Source organism: Lithobates pipiens, unplaced genomic scaffold (genome assembly GCF_037356315.1).
Source record: "Lithobates pipiens isolate NorthernLeopardFrog02 unplaced genomic scaffold, aLitPip1_a1.2 Scaffold_23, whole genome shotgun sequence".
In the NCBI taxonomy this organism is placed as follows: Eukaryota; Metazoa; Chordata; class Amphibia; order Anura; family Ranidae; genus Lithobates; species Lithobates pipiens.
The window spans coordinates 143,317,746-143,323,745 of NW_027507785.1; positions in this window are offsets into that span (position 1 = coordinate 143,317,746).

Genomic DNA, 6,000 nt, shown 5'->3' on the forward strand with positions numbered 1-6,000 from the left:
GGCATTAGGAGCAAAATCGCTCCTCCTCCCCTGCTGCCCCCATGCTTTGGCATATATGCTCTTTTTTTTTTAACTGTGGCGGTGAAATCACCTCCTACAGCACTGGAGTCACGGCTTTATGTATCGTGGGAGCAAACGCTATTGCTGTCAAGATAAATAAATCCGCGCCGCAGCTGAATGGCGTACCTGAAAACAAAAAAAATGGTTAACAATAAAACACAGTAAACAGTAAAGTATAAAAAAAATTGAGAGAAGAGAGAGAGAACAATAAAATGACAACTATTTTTGGTTTTTATATTTTATATATATATTTTTTTTGTTTTACTTTTTTTTTATTTTTTTTACACTTTTTTTTGAACTGTAAAATGTAACAACTGTTCGGGTCTCTCAAAATGCAATGGCATCTTGGGAGACCCTGTGTTAGTGTGCCTAGCCTGTGAAATGCTGTACCCTACGCTAATACTTCATTAGTTCATGGTAGCGTTCAAAACACTCACCAAGGCAAAGACCAGGATTGCCAGGACAGCGTGGACAATAACAACGGGTGTCACGCCTATATCCGCGCTTGGTACAGACACAACATCTTCTTTGGGGGGCTCGTTGGGTAGGGGTACTCGGGTGGGCATAAGCATAATGCCTCTCATGCAGCCGGCTTACTGCATTTGGTTGGGAATGGTGAGGTGCAGAACCGTCTGGATACAGAAGCTCTGTGACAACCTCTCTCTGGAAGAAAAGAAAGGTTAAAGTCCCGTCTGAAGCTTTGTATAGCACAAAAGCATTCAGCATAGCCAATTGAAATAAGTAAACAGACACTTTTTTCTACCAGCGTCTGGCCTTATGGGCAACTAGATAGGGCGCCAACAACTGGTCATTGAGGTCCACCCCTCCCATATTTTGGTTATATTTGTGGACACAGAGGGGTTTCTCCACAATACCAGTTGCCGTATGAATTTGGACCGTCGTGTCTGCATGAAGGGAGGTAAGAACGAAAACATTCTTATTATCCCTCCACTTCATAGCGAGCAAATTATTACACCGATAGCAGGCTCTCTCCCCCAGCCTAAGACGGGAATCTACAAGCCGCTGGGGAAAGCCCCGGCAATTAGGTCGCACGGTGCCACATGCTCCAATCTGATGATCAAATAAATGACTAAACAGTGGCACGCTGGTGTAATAATTGTCCACGTACAAGTGGTACCCCTTTCCGAATAAGGGTGACACCAAGTTCCACACTATCTTGCCAGCGCTTCCTATGTAGTCAGGGCAGTTCTCCGGCTCTACGTGGCTATCTTTACCCTCATAAACCATAAAGCTCCATGTATAGCCTGTGGCCCTGTCACAGCACTTATAGACTTGACCCCGTATCTGGTACGCTTGTTCGGAATGTATTGTTTGAATGACAAGCGACCAGTAAACTTAATCAGGGACTCATCAATGCAGACAACTTGATGAAGAGTAAACAAGTCTGCAAAACGTTGGTTGAAGTGGTTTATGAGGGGCCGAATTTTGTAGAGCCGATCGTATTCAGGGTCTCCACGATGACAACAAAGTTCATTGTCATTGAAGTGCATGAACTGCAAGATCTGCTCGTATCGTTTCCTGGACATGGAGTTAGAGAACACGGGCATGTGGTCAGTCGGATGCGTGGACCAATAAGCCTGCAACGTCATGAATTTATGTGTGCCCATGTTGAGGGAAAGGCCCAGAAAGGTCTTAAATTCAGAAACCGTAACTGGTTTCCAATCTCTGGCAAGGGAAGGCAACTGGGGATTAGCGGCGATGTGTTGACCAGCATATAAATTAGTTTGGTCCACAATAGATCTATAATCTTCCGTGAAATACAGAGAATAAAAATCAAGTGGCGTAAAATCATCTGTATCCACCTGAATACCGGGTTGGGCAGTGAATGGGGGAAGAACTGGTGCTGCAGAATTGGTGGGCACAAAATCAGGATTGGCGAATTCTGCAGGAAGGGCACTATGGGAACGATGGGCCTGCCTTCGTCTTCTTCTTGGTGGCAGTGGGACATTACTTGTGCTTGCCACCTCGCCAGCTTGAACTGCACTTATGGGACTTGCCACGTCACCACGTAATACTGCAGTGCTGGATGTACGTCCAGGGTGTACTAGGCCACTGGTGCTTGCCAGTTCACCAGAAGGATGAGCGGCGCTAGTACTGGCTCTTTTCTCCATACGAGGGACCTGCAGTTCCTGCACCTCAACAACATCAGAAGATCGGGGTTGGGTACACCTGACATTAGCAGGGACCCCATCTTCATCATCAGAGCTATCTGTCATGGAGCCGCTGTCCTGTACAGGTTCGTATTCTGAGCCTGAATCTGACAGATCAGTGTCTTCCTCTTCACTATATGTCATGCTTAAAAACGTGTAGGCCTCTTCACTAGTGTACCTTCGCTTTGCCATTTTGGGCTCTACATTTAGGGGTACACTAGTGAGACTCACAGGTAAAAAAAAGCACCTAGGCTGTCAGCGACTGTATCAAAACGCTACAAAATAAACTGTTAGCGATCGCAGGGATCAAGCCTGACTCTGCAAATGCTGCAGTTATGTGTGTTGTGTTTTGTAAGTGACAGTGATCGATCGATACTGAACTTGGGTGGGCTGGGCTGGGCGGAGGGGCAAAACGCAGGTGCTAGCAGGTATCTGGATTGATCCTGCTAACAATGCATTTTTTTTAGAACCCTAAACTGCTGGGCATGCTAGTATAGATCTGATCAGATCAGATATTGATCTGTTCAGATTCTATACCACTAAGGGAGGTGTATGCTTTGCGCGTGGGTGTTAGCAGTATTGGCACTAACCTAGCACTGTGTTAGGGTCCTGGTGTTAAAGCCCGACTTGTAGGAGGAGACCTCTCTTACAACGCTGGTTCAGGAGCCGCTGGAATGGGAACAGCGGTCTCGAGAGCACAGTGGGTAGGAGTGCCTGCTGGATAGGGCCGCTGGAACTGATAGCAGAGCGGAGATTCCTCTGGAAGGCTGAGCGACTGGAGGTTGCTAGAAGGCTGAGAAATGCAAGTAGTAGCTTCAGAAGCCGAGGGCTGAACAGGCAGCAGGCTGGAGCAGGGTCAGACGGTCCGGGTCAGCAGGCAAGCAGACAGGTGGAATCAGTAGGCAAAAGAGGTGTCGGTAAAACTGGCAGAGGTCGGCAACGGAATCACAGGCAGAAGAAGTAGCGAGGTCAGGCAGGCTGGGTCGGGTTTGGAGAAGGCAGAGAAGTCAAGCGAAGCCGGGTCGGTAACGGTAGCAGGTAATCAGGTTCAGGATCAGGTATTCAGGTACACAGGAGCTGAGACGAAACAGCGCCGCACCAGCGCACTTGGGGAACTTTTAAGTGTTCAGTGGCGGCAAGTAGCGCACGCACACCACTCACGACCACGCAAACGAGCGCGCGCATGAACGCTCGCGCGAACGTGCACACTAACGCGTAAACGAACGCGCACGCGAACGCATACGCGAACGCGCATGAAACACGCGCCGACGCCTGTGTGCACGCAGCTGTGCCTGTCCATTGCTGGTAAGTTCCTGACATTGCCCCCTCCCAAGGGGCAGCCTCCGGATGCCCAACAAGTCCCTCTTTTCTGGATGGGCAGATAAGTATGCAGGAATTAACCGCCTGGCATGGATATTGCTGTCAGGTTCCCAGGAATTGTTTTCTGGCCCAAACCTCTTCCATTTAATCAAAAACTGAATACGTCCCTGTCTTCTTCTGCAATCGAGGATGGCCTCCACCTCATACTCTTCGTTTCCATCCACTAAGATGGGCTCTGGAGGTCTAGTTCCTCTATCAGGAAAAGGGTCAGGGACGGCAGGTTTCAGCAGTGACACATGAAACACCGGGTGAATCCTAAGCGACTCGGGCAGGGTTAACTCATAGGAAACTTCATTGATCTTCCTCTTTACCGGGAATGGTCCCATAAATTTAGGTGCAAGTTTCCTGGAAGGACAAGCCAATTTAATGTTATTGGTAGAAAGCCATACCTGGTCGCCAGGTTGTAGGGTCAGTTCCCCTCTTCTTCTCCGGTCAAAGGCTCTCTTGCTGTCTGCCTGGGCTTTAGCCACTGCCTCCTGCAGCGCCCGGTTATTGTGGCTGAGGAAGTCCACTGTCTCCTGGATCGCTGGAACTGAGGTTTCTGAAAGAAAGTCAGGCAGAAAAGTTAAATGAAAGCCATAATTGGCGAAAAAAGGGGACTGACCGGTGGCCGAATGACAAGCATTGTTGTAGGCAAATTCTGCCAAAGGCAGCAGGGACACCCAATCATTCTGTACGAATGATGTGAAGCACCTAATGTACTGTTCAAGAGTCTGGTTGGTCCTTTCTGTCTGCCCGTTAGTTTGGGGATGATAGGCCGAGGACAGGGCCAGCTCAATTTTCAGAATCTCACACAGGGCCCTCCAGAAACGTGAGGTGAACTGCACTCCTCTGTCGGACACTATATTTGCTGGAATTCCATGTAACCTCACAATCTCCTTAATGAATACGCGGGCAGTCTCCACAGCAGACGGGGTCCCTTTTAGGGGTAAAAAATGGGCCACCAGAACGTGCGTTGTACGAGCTCAAGGGTCTTGCGGACCCCAAAGTGGCCTGCCAGCGGGTGGTCGTGAAGAAGGGACAACACTTTGACTCGAGCATTCTTGGGGACAAAGATTTGACTTCCCCTCCAGAACAAGCCATCTCTGGACATTAAGGTGATCCCGGGGGGTTTTGAGGAGTCAGAGGATGCTTCTTTGATCACAGAGAGAAGGTCTGACTGTAAAAGTAAAAAATTTCCGGCAGGCAGGATGGTATCAGGAACAGATGAGTCCTTTGGATTGTCATACATACGTGACAGCGCATCCGGTTTCACGTTCTTCGATCCGGGCCGGTACGTGATATGAAAGGAGAAACGTGAGAAGAACAGAGCCCAGCGGGCTTGTCGGGGTCTCAGTCGTTTGGCAGACCTTAGGTACTCTAAGTTCTTATGATCGGTATATATTAGTACCGGGTGAGCAGCGCCCTCCAATAGATATCTCCACTCCTCCAAGGCAGCTTTGATAGCGAGCAATTCTCGGTCGCCCACGTCATAATTTCTCTCTGCGGAAGAGAGTTTCCTGGAGAAGAATCCCACAGGGTGCATTAGGTCCTTGTTGCCTCGACGTTGGGAGATGACTGCTCCTACAGCCACTTCAGAAGCGTCTACTTCGAGGATGAAGGGTAGAGACGGGTCCGGATGACTGAGAATTGGGGCAGACGTGAAAAGTCGCTTAAGATCTTCAAAGGCACTCTGGGCCTCCTGAGTCCAGCAGAAGCGAAAGTTTTGTTTGGTCAGTTGCGTGATGGGCGCAATTATAGCTGAAAAACCTCCAATGAATTTCCTATAGAAGTTTGCGAAGCCGATGAAGCGTTGTACGCCCTTCTTATCCAGAGGCGCTGGCCAGTCTAGCACAGCAGACACTTACTGGGGATCCATCTTGATGCCCGTTGGGGAGATCACTAGTCCCAAGAATCGGATGCTCTGTAACTCGAATTCGCATTTCTCAGCCTTTGCGTAGAGTCGATGTTGACGAAGACGGTTTAGGACCTTGCGGACATGTTCCCGATGCTGATCGAGAGAACTGGAAAATATTAAGATGTCGTCCAGGTAGACAATTACGAATACATCAAGAAAATCCCTGAATACGTCGTTAATTAGGTGTTGGAACGTGGCCGGGGCGTTGCAGAGCCCGAAGGGCATTACCAAGTATTCATAATGCCCGAATCGGGTCCGGAAGGCTGTCTTCCATTCATGCCCGGCCTGAATGCGAACTAGGTTATACGTTCCTCTTAGATCAAGCTTAGTGAATATGATAGCGGACCTCAGTCTCTGGAAGAGTTCGGGTATCAAAGGTAAGGGGTAGCGGTTCTTAACCGTAATCTTGTTTAACTCCCTATAGTCCACACACGGTCGGAGGGTCTGATCTTTTTTAGTGACGAAGAAGATTCCGGCTCCTGCTGGGGAAGT